General features: G+C 39.9%; 1 pseudogene; it reads left to right on the forward strand.

The window, feature by feature from the left end:
* Window positions 1-1,180: 1,180 nt before the first annotated feature.
* On the forward strand, window positions 1,181-5,265 carry LOC141560037 (large ribosomal subunit protein eL6-like; annotated as a pseudogene).
* Window positions 5,266-15,106: the final 9,841 nt, after the last annotated feature.

Here is a 15,106-nt window from a genome sequence, read left to right on the forward strand (position 1 = left end):
ATTCTGCCAGTCCAGAACTAATTAAGAGGCTGGATTTGTTAATTTGCTGAGGGTCATGGGAGAAGATCAGAAAGAATCATGTATCCCTCTCCGTCATCTTGGCTCCCTATCTCCAAAATTCTTTTTAAAAATTTCCACTCAAGATCTCTAGGTTCTCACCAACTACCATTGTAACCTAGTTTACACACCAATCACTCCACTGAAATTTCTCTCTCCAAAATCACCAATGATCTGAATACCAAATATAACAGCCCATTTTACCTCCTTTTACACCCATGAAGTTTTTGGCATGACTGTCTCTTCTCTCCTTCTGAATAATATCTTCTTTTTCTTGGTACTTATTCTGTCTTTAATTCTTCCTTCTTTGTCTCCTTTGTTGGCTACCTGAGTTTTCCCAAATCCTTGAGGTATCAGATGTTTCCCAGAGTTCAAACCATGGCTAAATTTTCTTTTGGTATTTTTCTTTTCTTATAAAGTGTGCAATGGAAACCAATATTAAAAAAAAAAAAAAAAGCTTTGGAAGAGAATGGTAGAAACCACAAGAATATTACCAACAGCAACAATAACAGCTATTTATATACCACTTTTTGTTATAGGCCAGAACTCTGAACTTGAAACAAGGATTATTACAAGGTGCTAAATCAGTGGAATTGATAAAGAAAATAGTTGTCTAGTTTAGCATGGTGCTTAATAATTCTCTAACTTCAATACAATTGATTTAATGTTACAACAAATAATAGTTTCCTAGTGATATAATGATTGGTTTATACTCAGTGTAGAGCATATAAACAGGGAGCCTCAGCCAGATTCAGATTTAGGGAAGACAAGCGGATTGGAGGCTGAAGTACAGGCTTTGGATTCAGATTCAGTCATTCCATCTTCATCAGCATTTGTGGTGGCTGGTTTGGCCTCCTGCACTTCTCTACTGAAACCAAGATTCCAAAAGGCCTGTAAGAAAGCTAGCCTCGCCCCAAGCAAGGAGGCAATAAAGAATTTAGACTTTGGTCTTTAACTTCTGGCTATTCTTGTGGTGATTAATCTGCTGAAAGAAAGGGTGCCCAGAGACCTCCAGAAAACCAAATGAGAACATTACAACTTTTAGGCTTACAAAATGTGTTCCAAACTAGCTCACACCATGCTTGTAAAGTTAAATGACTTGGCTCTTTCCCTTCCTCTCAAGATGGCTGACAAAAAACCCCAAAAGGTACCAAAGGAAAAGAAAAGAAAAAAGGAAAAAAAGGAAAAGGAAAACAAAAAGGAAGATGCAGCTGAAAAGGTCGTGAAAAAGCCTCAAAAGCATTGCAATAGGAAACTAGTTCTGGCCCAAGGAATCGGTAAATACTCCAGGTCTGCCATGTATTCCCAGCGAGCTATGTACAAGTGAAAATACGCTGCGCCAAAAACCCTGAATGAAAGGAAAAAGAGAAAGAGGGTGCCGGCCACTATCTCCAAACCAGTTGTCTGCAATAAGAATGGAGGAACCCAGGTGTTAAAGATTTGCAAAATGCCTAGGTATTACCCTACTGAGGATGTGCCCAGAAAGCTGCTAAGTCATGGCAAAAAACCCTTCAGTTCTGGCCAAGATGGCGGCGTGGAGGCAGACAGCTGCTTGAGCTCCTCGTTTTCTCTCAGAACTTACTTCATGACAAGCCTCTGACAATTTTCAGATGATGAAATTAAAACTATTTCCACTCATATGAAAGAGTGTTCCAAATCACTATTGATCAGAGAAATGCAAATTAAGACAACTCTGAGGTATCATTACACACCTGTCAGATTGGCTAAGATGACAGGAACAAATAACGATGAATGTTGGAGGGGCTGTGGGAAAACTGGGACACTGATGCATTGTTGGTGGAGTTGTGAAAGAATCCAACCATTCTGGAGAGCAATCTGGAATTATGCCCAAAAAGTTATCAAAATGTGCATACCCTTTGACCCAGCCATACTACTACTGGGCTTATACCCCAAGGAACTACTAGAGAAGGGAAAGGGTCCTGTATGTGCCAAAATGTTTGTGGCAGCCCTTTTCATAGTGGCTAGAAGCTGGAAGATGATACTGTATGAGGATGTATGCTGATGGAAGTGGATTTCTTCAACATAGAGAAGAGCTAATCCAATTCCAATTGATTAATGATGGACAGAACCAGCTACATCCAGAAAAGGAACACTGGGAAATGAATGTAAACTGTTATTTTTACCTTCTGAATCCAATTCTTCCTGTGCAACAAAAAATTCGGTTCTACACACATATATTGTATCTAGAATATACTGTAATATATTTAACATATATAAGACTGCTTGCCATCTGGGGGAGGGGGTTGGGGGAGGAAGGGAAAAAAATCTGAACAGAAGTAAGTGCAAGGGATAATGTTGTAAAAAATTACCCATGCATATGTAATGTCAAAATATGTTATAATTATAAAATAAAATAAAAAATTAAAAAAAAATAATAATAATAAGGAGCATATATTTAAAACCTTCAGTAAACATCATATGTAATGGTGATAAACTAGAACCTTTCCCTGTAAGATCAGGAGTGAAACAAGGTTGCCCACTATCACCATTACTATTCAATATAGTACTAGAAACTCTAGCCTTGGCAATAAGAGCCGAGAAAGAGATCCAAGGAATTAGAGTAGGAAATGAAGAAATCAAATTGTCACTTTTCGCAGATGACATGATGGTATACTTAGAGAACCCCAAAGACTCTGCTAAAAAGCTATTAGAAATAATTCAGAATTTTAGCAAAGTCGCAGGATACAAAATAAATCCACATAAATCCTCAGGATTTTTATACATTACCAACACAATCCAACAGCAAGAGATACAAAGAGAAATTCCATTCAAAATAACAGTCGATAGTATCAAATATTTGGGAATATATCTACCAAAGGAGAGTCAGGAATTATATGAGCAAAATTACAAAACACTTGCCACAAAAATAAAGCCAGATTTAAATAATTGGAAAGACATTCAATGTTCTTGGATAGGCCGAGCGAATATAATAAAGATGACAATACTCCCCAAACTAATCTATTTATTTAGTGCTATACCAATCAGACTCCCAAGAAACTATTTTAATGACCTAGAAAAAATAACAACAAAATTCATATGGAAGAATAAAAGGTCGAGAATTGCAAGGGAACTAATGAAAAAAAAGTCAGAGGAAGGTGGTCTAAGTGTACCTGATTTAAAGCTATATTATAAAGCAACAGTCACCAAAACCATTTGGTATTGGCTAAGAAATAGACTAGTTGATCAGTGGCATAGGTTAGGTTCACAGGACAAGATAGTGAATAAAAATAGCAATCTAATCTTTGACAAACCCAAAGATCCCAAATATTGGGATAAGAATTCATTATTTGACAAAAACTGCTGGGAAAACTGGAAATTAGTATGGCAGAAACTAGGCATGGACCCACATTTAACACCACATACTAAGATTAGATCAAAATGGGTCCAAGATTTAGGCATAAAGAACGAAATCATAAATAAATTGGAGGAACATGGGATGGTTTACCTCTCAGACTTGTGGAGGAGGAAGGAGTTTGTGTCCAAGGGAGAACTAGAGACCATTATTGATCACAAAATAGAACATTTTGATTACACCAAATTAAAAAGTTTCTGCACAAACAAAACTAATGCAAACAAGATTAGAAGGGAAGTAACAAATTGGGAAAAAAATTTTACAGTTAAAGGTTCTGATAAAGGCCTCATCTCCAAAATATACAGAGAATTGACTTTAATTTATAAGAAATCAAGCCATTCTCCAATTGATAAATGGTCAAAGGATATGAACAGACAATTTTCAGATGATGAAATTAAAACTATTTCCACTCATATGAAAGAGTGTTCCAAATCACTATTGATCACAGAAATGCAAATTAAGACAACTCTGAGGTATCATTACACACCTGTCAGATTGGCTAAGATGACAGGAACAAATAACGATGAATGTTGGAGGGGCTGTGGGAAAACTGGGACACTGATGCATTGTTGGTGGAGTTGTGAAAGAATCCAACCATTCTGGAGAGCAATCTGGAATTATGCCCAAAAAGTTATCAAAATGTGCATACCCTTTGACTCAGCCATACTACTACTGGGCTTATACCTCAAGGAACTACTAGAGAAGGGAAAGGGTCCTGTATGTGCCAAAATGTTTGTGGCAGCCCTTTTCATAGTGGCTAGAAGCTGGAAGATGAATGGATGTCCATCAATTGGAGAATGGTTGGGTAAACTATGGTATATGAATGTTATGGAATATTATTGTTCTATAAGAAATGACCAACAGGAGAAATACAGAGAGGCTTGGAGAGACTTACATCAACTGATGCTGAGTGAAACGAGCAGAACCAGAAGATCTTTATACACTTCAACAATGATACTGTACGAGGATGTATGCTGATGGAAGTGGATTTCTTCAACATAGAGAAGAACTAATCCAATTCCAATTGATTAATGATGGACAGAACCAGCTACATCCAGAAAAGGAACACTGGGAATTGAATGTAAACTGTTATTTTTACCTTCTGAATCCAATTCTTCCTGTGCCACAAAAATTTCGGTTCTACACACATATATTGTATCTAGACTATATTGTAATATATTTAACATATATAAGACTGCTTGCCATCTGGGGGAGGGGGTTGGGGGAGGAAGGGAAAAAATCTGAATAGAAGTAAGTGCAAGGGATAATGTTGTAAAAAATTACCCATGCATATGTACTGTCAAAAAATGTTATAATTATAAAATAAAATAAAAAATTAAAAAAAAAAAAACAAAAAAAAAAACCTTCAGCCAGCACGTGAGGAGACTTCACTCTAGCATCACCCCAGGCACCGTCTGATCATGCTCACTGGCTGCCACAGGGGCAAGCGAGGGGTTTTCCTGAAGCAGTTGGCTAGTGGCTTGCTACTCATGACTGGATCTCTGACCATCAACTATGTTCCTTTGCAAAGGACCCATCAGAAATTTGTCATTGCCACCTCCACCAGGGTTAAGCTTTCTGGTGTGAAGATTTCAAATCATCTTACTGATGCCTACATCAAGAAGAAGAGGCTGTGCAAACCTTGACACCAAGAAGGAGAGATTTTTGACACAGAAAAAGAGAAATACGAGATTACAGAGCAGCGCAAGGCTGAGCAGAAAGCAGGAGACTCTCAGATCCTGCCCCAAATCAAGAAAATTCCTCAGCTCCATGGCTACCTGCGATCTGTATTTTCACTCTCCAAAGGAGTTTATCCTCACAAACTGGTGTTTTAAATGCCTTGCAGAGAACTCTTATTAAAATATTTGGAATAACTAAAAAAAAAAAAAAAAAAGAAAAAAAAAGTTAAATGACTTGTTCAGAATCCTACAGCTAACACATTTCTGATGGGAGATATAAACACAGATCTATTTGTTTACAAGTCCAGCTTTCTCGTCACTAAATACTGCCTTCGGGATCTGGAAGAAGTTGTGGAGAGAAATGAGCAGCAGCTGGGTAACTCTCTGTAATTTTAACGAAAACCTTCATAGCTCCATATCTTTTTTATTTTATTGATGAATTAAGTCATTTTTTGACATAATCTATCATGCCACACAACCTCCCTTTGTAATAGGGATGAATAATTTTTAAAGGACAAAACAATCACCTTTGAGGTACTGAACATTCTGTACTTCTAGTTTTCCACTTCTCTATGGAATGGAAGGAGTGTTTTATTATCTGTTTTATAGGACAAGGATTGGTCATTCTTCAGTTTTGTCTTTAGGTATACTTGTTTGTTTTACATATGTCTTATCACAAGAAATACAGGAGAAGATAGGGTGGGAAACCTTACAGTGATGGTTCTCATCTATTTCATCTGAAATCATCAGAAGACCATAAGAATACTAAATGAACAGAGAGAAAAATCAGGATAATCAGAAGGTGATCGAGAGTACATAGATGGATATAGATGTAAACATTCCTTTCTAGGAATTTGACTATAAAATGAAGAAGAGTTTAAGGGAATATCAGGATTAAGTGAAGAGAAAGGTATAGAGGGAAAGAGAGGGAGGAAGAGAGAGATGGATGGAGGAAGATAGAGGGATGAAGGGAGAGGAAGAGACAGAGGGAAAGAGAAAGAGAGTTCTGTGTGAAGACCGAGTTAGTAACCTGGATACCTTAGAATCAGCCAGAGTCAGGATAAGCAAAAGTCCTTGGTCTTTATTCTTTGTCTTAGAGGTAGAAGTGAATTGGATTGATGCAGGAGCTGCACCACTTCTCTCTTTTTTTCTACCACCCAAGGTGATTCTGTCTTGTCTTACTCCACCCCCTAATCCTCCCCACAATTCTCTGTATACACCAAAAGATTGAACCAGCACAAAATAGTGGGAAAGACCATTTTCCAAGCATATATTGTCCAATCAGTAATTAGCCTTAAGTGCTCGGTTGTCCGACCTCAGTGCATCAACTCAGAGTTTCAGCCCTTTACATCTCCCACTTTCTTTTGTTTTAGAACACAGGTGATCATGTCCCTCCTGACATCTCAGGAAGGGAGATGAAAAGAACAAAAGGAAGTGGGGATTGCTAGTGGGTTTCTGGGCTGAAGGGTCTTATTAGAAACAGGTATGTACAAACCCATCAGCATGGGAGGTATTACACAAACACATAGCAATAATGCATAGGCTATTAGTGCTAACTTTCCCCACAATCAGTGCAGGCTCGATGTGGTGTAACAAACATGAATTGTACATGCAAGTAGTGACATAACAAACAATATAAATCAATATGATGTTGTAAAGGATTTCCAGAAGTCCTAGAAGGAGGGTATGCAAACATCCATCACACAATCACCTTCTTCAGCAGCCAAGAGATAGTCCAAAACCAATCTATTGTCCATTGCTTCACGTGTCAGGGAATCCAATGAACCCGCAAGTTTTTGAAGTCCTGCAACAGTCTTATCACGTCTCAGAGAATCCAATGATTTCTGAGGGTTTTGAAGTCCAACAATTTTTGATGTCCATGTGTCAAACACCATAACTGCCATGCTCTTTCAGTGGTGGGCACAGTCAGTGACAGAACCACCTGATGTTTCTTGGGTCTTCTCCTTCATTTCAAGGGTCTGCTCCATCTCTCTCAAATGGACAAGGCGAATATGGCTCATTGGCACCCATCTAATTCCTTCTCCATCTATAGAAATACAAGCAAACCCTCTCCCCCAAGTAGTTAACCTATCTGGTCCTTTCCATTCACCACTTTCTGGATCTCTCCACATCACCTGATGATTATCTAAAGATAGTGGAGCTGCTCCCACTGGACATTGCCCTTCTAGTGGGTTATAAAACCTGTCTGGGGGAGCCAGTGCATCTTTCTCAAAAATCATGAAGTTAATAGTATAAAGGGATAGATTTAGAAGTTCTGTAGGGTTATCTGTGGCTTCCCCTTTCTTTTGTTTTTGGAGCAGTGTCTTAATGTCTCTGTTTCTCTTCTCTATTATTGCCTATCCTTGAGGATTAAAGGGTATGCCAGTAGTGTTTAAAATCTTATACTGTGCAGTCTGAATATGCTTCCTGTAGACTCCTTTGGGGTGGGGTTGGGGATGGGGGAGAATCTTTTCCTAATATCTGCCCCATTTCAGCTAGAAAAGGTTTAGCTCTTTAAAAAGTAAGTTCCCTGTTTGTCTATTAAAATACTCATCCAATTTTCTGGTCACCGGGGAACTTCTTCAGTGAAAGTAGGGTCCTTGGTACACACATTGGGCACCAAATTTAAAGCCCAAGTTAACACCCTGGATAACTTATAATCAGCCACAAAAGTTCTTGGTCTTTATTCTTGGTCTTAGGGGTAGAAGGGAATTGGATCGATGCAGGAGCTGCATGACCTCTCCTCTCTTTTTTCTACTGCCCAAGGTTCTTATACCTCTGTAGACTATTCTAACCTGGTAGCTCCCCTTTGAGCTACTCTTAATGCCCATCCATTGACAGCACAGCTAGGCCACACTTACCTGTCTTTGGGCACCGACCCGGATCCCACAGAGACAGACCACCAGGAGGTAGGGGTGAAGTGAGAGAGAACTTTATTCTTAGATACCACATATTTATACCCCTCTGAGGATCTGGGGGAAGGTGGAGATCTTCTAGGAACCTGGCATAATGGGATTGACCTGATAAGAGGGAGGGAGGCATGCTACTTTGAGAGCACTAAGGAGGGAGACATGGTACCTGGGGTCAGACACTCCACATAGGACTCGCCTGCGCCTCAGAACCTCTCATCCCTCAGGTCCTCCCCACATTCTTTGAACTGCATGCCTTGCTTCTAGAGGCTTTTTATCCCTTACATCTCCTCCCTCTTTTATTAAAAAGACTGAATGTTTTTAAGTTGACAAATGAGAAGCTCTTCCATAAGCACTTCTAAAGAATTTTTTTAAGAATATGTATATGCATCCTAGCAAAATAGGCAAAAGCAAAAAAAAAAAAAAAAAAAAAAGCAACAATATAACAATAAAAAAATGGCTATATAGAGCCCATGGGATACAATAGAAGGGGTTGGGAAAGGGAAAGTATGTTGGATCCAATCACTAAGGCGGTCTGGCAAGGGTAGTCATCTCTCTGCTATGGCACTGTTTTGAGCATCTCCTGGGTCATCTCCTTCTCTTCTTTTTCACCCCCTGTTTTAATAGGGGGAACTTTCTTTGTCTTTCTTTCTGGAATCCAGCAGCCTTTCCCATTAGGATCTGCAAGACATAAATATCCCAGCCCTCTCCAAAGTACTAAGGATGGACTTTGCCAATGTCCTTCCTTGTCCTTCCAAAGGACCTTTTGAATGTTCTCTGGTGCTTGAAGCGCTGTTTTTATAGAGCTTAGTTTTCTTTTCTGTCTATAAGATTGTGCCAAATATGTCATTCCTGGATAGAGGCTGGTATCCCTATCCAGGCACAAAATATTGTAATTATATAAGGTCTTATCCACATCCACCTGTATGGGCCATTGGGGGTTCTGTCTACTTCTTCCCCCTTTCTGTTTAACAAGGGTGACCTTCAGAGTATGATAGGCCCATTCCACTAGGGCCTGACCCTGTGGATTATAGGGAATCCCTGTAACGAATTTAATGGTGAATGTGGCAAAGAAGATGGCCATCTGCTTAGAGGTATAAGCTAGCCCATTATTGGTCTTTATGGTATTAGGAACTCTGTGAGAGGAGAAGCAAATATACAAATGTTTAATGACCGAAGAAGTGTTCTCATGGGAGTGGCCCACAAGAATCTAGAAAAGGTGTCAATACAGATGTGGATGGCCACATGGCCCACATGTGTCATGTCCATTTGCCACAAATAATTGGAGATTAAACCCTGGGGATTGACTCCTTTACTAGGGGAGAAACTGAGCACCCTGCTTCCCTATCTGTTGGGCTTGTTCCCAGGTGAGGCCATAAAGGCAATGTAGAGAATTAGCAAGTAAGTGGAGAAAATAATGGGCACATTCAAGGGGTGTGGGGATCGTGAGAAGGGAGCATTGTAAAGCACGGTCCACCACCTCATTGCCAGCAAATATGTCTCCTGCACAGCATTGGTGAGAGTATCCATGCAGGATGTAAATGGGATGTTTCCTAGTCTGTAAAATCAGCTGCAATTCAGCAAGGAGGTTAGCAATTAAAGAATTCTGAGGCTGTAGGACAGCATCCTCGATGCCTCTAAGCACTTGGACAGCATATAAGTTGTTCTGCTATGATGTTAATGAGTTCTTATATCCTTTCAAGATGTCATATAAAGGCTGCATCAAAGAAATAGGAATAGGGGGACAAGCCCTTAACTATTGAATTTGTCAAACTAGTTTCTGAAATATGTTTAGAGTATTCACCTTGTCTAATTGTAAGTTAGGTATCTGATTAGTAACTGTAGAAGTCCCCCTGCTGAGTCCCAGGTAAATGATGGAATACTTATGTTGGATCTTTTCTGGGGCTACCACCAGTCCATGTAGATCAAGAATGCTCATGGTCTCTTTAAGCAGGGCAGAGAGATCTTTCCTGCTGCTCATTGATAACAGTATATCATCCATATAAGGCAGTATCATGGCATGAAGCCACACCTTCTTAATTGGTTCTAGCACTTATGCTATGTACACCTTCTGGGAGTGAGTTGAGACAGCGGACTGGAAGGATAACCCAGAGACAACAGGACCTTTACAATTTGGCGCCCAACGTGGGGCAAGGACTTTTGCTTATCCTGACAAGGACTTATTCTGAGCTCTTCAGAAGAGCTAGCCCGGACCTTGACATTTTGGCGCCAGAACAGGGACAAACAAGATCCTGATTCCAGTGGAAAAGCCTCTGATCCAGATCTCAGTGGAAAAGTCTCTCTGACCCAGAAGCCTGAGTAACAAGGAAACTTTGTTAAAGAGCTAAAGTAGAATTTCAGTGAAATGGGGCAAGTGCCTTCTGTTCAAGGAAAATGTTTAGAGAGCATTATCAAGGTTATGAAAAGCCAAAGATTGATTATAATTTTGTAGGAGATTACTGAACTTTTAAAAACTGTGCAGGTCATATGTCCTTGTTTTTCTCTGGAAAAAAGAATTGGATCCAGATGAGTGGAAATTAGAGAGCAATTAGGTGAACACTACAATTCCAAAGATACACTTCATACCTACAATTTAATCCAAGTGGCTTTAAAAATTGTTATTCTAAAGGAAAAGAAGAAAGAGCAAAATGGGGAGGTGTCAACTAAACTAGGTGAAAAGGATGAATCAGATAACAATGAAGTTAAGTACAATTCTGAGCAACAGGAGCATTTCCCATCTCCTCCCTTGTTAGGTTCTTACTAAGTGCTAATGAGATAATGAGATATTAGGTTCTTACTAAGTGCTAAGTCGGTACTTGACAATTCTCTAGTTCTGGCCATGACTGGGAGTTTTACTTGTGAATTTCTGGGGAAGAGTTTGCATGCTTAGGAGGAGCAAGTTCATTGGTTGAAGTAATTTTTCCTAGAAGCCCTTGCATTATCCCATGCCCATTCTCTGGGAGGATAAAAGAGGGAAGTCACTACTCTGGACCAGAGTTAACGGCAACTGTCTCGAGACAACAATTCTCTACAGAAAGAAGAATCTGTCCGAGAGATTTGAGTTGACACAGCAGATCTCCTCCCAGAGAGCAATTGGCAGCTTCTAGAGACAACAGCACGTTACACTCCCTCAATTAACCCTTCAGGGGTGGAGCAAGGAGGAGGAGGGGAAGAGGCAGAAATACAAACAGAATCACCTGTTAAGCAGCCTATGACAAGATTAGAAAAAGCATTGGTTAAAGTTAAGAGAGAAGGACAGAATATAAGTGATTTTATACATGCATATCCTGTGATTGAAGAGATTGACTCTGTAGGTCAAAAAAGGAGAAGATATACACCTTTAAATTTGAATAATATTAAAGATTTGAAAAAAGCTTGTACCCTTTATGGGGCTACATCAATTTATGTTAAAATGTTACTAGATGGTTTGTCTTATGAAGTCCTAACCCTGAATGATTGGAAATCCATAGCAAAGACATATTTAGAACCTGGACAAAATCTGTTGTGGCTTGCAGAGTTTCATGAATTATGTAAGGACCAAGTCAGATGTAATTTGGAAACAGGAGTTAACACACAATTCCACTTTTGAGCAATTAGCTGGTGAAGGTCGGTATGGAGAGAATTCAGAACAGATTAATTATACCATGACAGTGTATGTATTTCTAAGGCTCCAATAAAAGCTTGGGGTTCCCTCCCCGGACAGAAAGATCGGGGGGAGGCTTTCACTAAAATAGAGCAAGGTCCCAATGAACCTTTTGTGGATTTTGTGGGACGTTTGCAAACTGCTGACAGAAGAACTATTGGAGAAAATGCAGCTACAGAAATAATGATCGGTCATCTGGCTAAGGAAAATGAGATTTGCAATAGAAATATATGGGGATTAGACAAAAGATGCTCCTTTAGAGGAGATCATAAGACGCTGTGCTACAGTGGGAATAAATACTTTTTACACCCAGACTATGATAAACATGGAAAGACAGGGTCCCTCTTGGCAAAGGACTTCTAGAGAAATTCATTGATGTTTCCAATGTGGAAAAATTGGACATCTAAAAGCTCAATGTAGATATGGAGATAGAATGAGAAGACAGGATGAGGGAAGACCTAAAACCCCATGTCCAAAATGTCACAAGGGCTTCCACTGGACCTCCGAATGTAGATTGTTCCAGGGAAATGAGAGGCGAAGCCCAGCTCCAATCAAAAGATAGGTGGGGCATGATGGCAGCTGAAGTTACATCCAAAGAGCCTTTAGAAGGTCAGGACTCTGATTTGATCAACCAGCAGAAAAGCAATCACATGGCAGAAAGGGATTACCTGATAAGTCAGCCAAAAAAGTAATCAGATAGCAGAAATGGATTACACTTGGAAAGAATACAGGCCTTTTAAACCAACAGGGCAGTGTCCAGTGCAAACAGCTCTAATGTAATTGCCAGAAGACTGTTAAAGAACTTTAAAACCAGCAAGAATTCATTGGATTTCCTAACACAAGATGAGACTAATGGACAATGGACTTATGGACATTTATAAATTCTCAATTTATGATTATTTGATCATGTTATTTTTTACATACTTCTAGCATGTGTTATGTTACTATGTTACTATGTGTTTATGTAAATTTATGTAATTATGTGTAATACCTCCCATACTGATGGATTTATGTTTCAAGGTCATGACCACCCTATGTTCTAAATCAAAAGAAAGGGGGAGATGTTAGGATTACAAGGTGAGAACTCATGTTGTCTGGACAGTTCTCTGGCTCAGAATTCACACCTTTGGTTCGGGCCTTTAAAGGGAGTTTACACGTTTGGAATTCTGAGGGAGCAAGTTCATTGGTTGAAGTGTTTCTCACAAGCCCCGTTAAGTTCTCACTACAATCTCTGTGAGGATAAAAGAAGACAACATTGGGCCTATGGAAGTAGTCTACTCTGGGACAGAGTTGGGGAGAAAGTTAGTCGAGTCTGAGATTGAGTTGAGACGGCAGCCCCCAAGGATAACTTAGAGACGACTGGACCTTTACAATTCAGGACCTTTACAGATGACTATTTTAAAAAATATAGTTTGCCTAGATTAACAGAGGAAGAAGTAAATTGGTTGAACTGTTCCATTTTAGAAAAAGAAATAGAACAAGCTATTAATAAACTCCCTAAGAAAAAATTCCCAGGACCAGATGGATTTACATGTGAATTCTACCAAACATTTAAAGAACAATTAATTCCAATGCTATTATAAACTATTTGAAAAAAATAGAGATTGAAGAAGTCCTACCAAATTTCTTTTATAACATAGATATGGTACTGATACTTAAACCAGGTAGGATGAAAACAGAGAAAGAAACATAGACCAATCTCCCTAATGAACATTTATGCAAAAATATTAAATAAAATTCTAGAAAAAATATTAAAGAAAATTATCCCCAGAATAATACACCATGACCAGGTAGGATTTATACCAGGAATATGCAGGACTGGTTCAACATTAGGAAAACTATTAACATAATTGACTGTAAAGGGCTAGAACTGAGCAATGCACTTGGATAATGAAGCACGTGAGACTAATTGCCAATTGGACGGTTCCCTATTAACTTATTTGAAGGTTGACCCTCCCCAGCTCTTCTGTGCTGACTCGATTGGTGGGACAAAGAGGGGGAAGTGACTTGTGTGGGAGGAGTAAGAGAAACTTGGGTGGTGGAACTCACGATCACTCGCACTCGTGACCTGGCGTTGGAAGCGATGGTAAAGATCTAGAATAAAGACATTTAGTGATCCTGACTGTAACGTGCTCTCCTGGCAGTTACAATTACTAGTCTGTCCTAGACCCACCAGAGCACCTTTGACCACTGTCCTTTGCAGTGTGAGCTCTACCCGGCTCGCCTCCTCTGAGGCCTTCAAAGGTCTCTGGCCACAATCTCTTGAATCTATAGCTTAATAACCGGTAGCACACTCAAGAACAACCACGTGTAATCTTAAAAGCCTTTATTATACCTACTCACATAATGCCCTAACTGATGCCCTGACTTGTTGGTTCCCGAGTGAACACCTGGTCAGAAGACCCATGTGTTCACTACCAAAACCCTTACCTCTTTCGGCTACCCATCTTGGCTTGGCCACCCAGGCTGGGGAGCCAGGGTGAACAGCACGAGGTTAAAGAGGGCGGTTGCTGCCTGCAGTGGGCTTACATAGGGCCTGTGAGGTCACACACACAGCCAATCAGCGAGAGAGTCACCCATTACAAAACTATCTCAATATGGCCAGGATCCCGCCCAAGGGCAGTCCTAATATCCACAGAAATTACTTCCAGGCCTCAATCTCCTGATGCACTGTGTCCGCCCATTTAAAGGGCCCTTACACCTGACTCCTGCTGATTTCTGGGAAGATAGAGTTCCAGCATTTGGCGTCCAACGTGTGGCTGGCACCCTACTTCCACCGAAGTCCCCCTGTGACCCGGAGATTAGATGAGTATTCTAATAGAAATAAGGAACTTACCTTGTTAAGGACTAAATCAGCAATCTCTAGTAACTGAGATGGGGCAGATGTTAGGTAAATCCTGGGCCTCAGCTGACCCTGCTCCAACCCCAGCCCCTGCCTCATCTAGCAATGCTATAGAGGATATAATTAAGATAATTGATGAGAAAAGTTTACTTATTACCATCCTACAAATGAATAATCTCTTACACTCATTGAGTCCCACGTCCCCTTGGTTCTTAAATGAAGAAAAACTACGTATAGATAAATGGAAGCTAGTGGGACTTGAAATGAAAGAATTTTACTCAAAAAATGGGCTTTGTCCAATTTTCCCAGAGGTATTTTATCTATACAACGTGATTCTATTAAACTTAAGCTATCGAGCAGAGTTTTAGGAGAAGGAAGAGTTCTAAAAAGGCACAGAGAAGGAAGTGTGAGGAACAAAAGATAGAAGATAAGCAAACTCAGGACATTGCCAGAGGGCAAGGGGATTTGAATGAGGAATCTGAGTGTGTTGACTCTGATTGTTGGGAAGAAATTTCAACCTCACCTAGAGAGCAGATTATTGATCAGCCCACATCAACTCCACCTTCAGGGACGGAGGGAGGAGGAGTAGTGGGAGGGGCGGTG

Source organism: Sminthopsis crassicaudata, chromosome 3 (genome assembly GCF_048593235.1).
Source record: "Sminthopsis crassicaudata isolate SCR6 chromosome 3, ASM4859323v1, whole genome shotgun sequence".
NCBI classification, from domain to species: domain Eukaryota; kingdom Metazoa; phylum Chordata; class Mammalia; order Dasyuromorphia; family Dasyuridae; genus Sminthopsis; species Sminthopsis crassicaudata.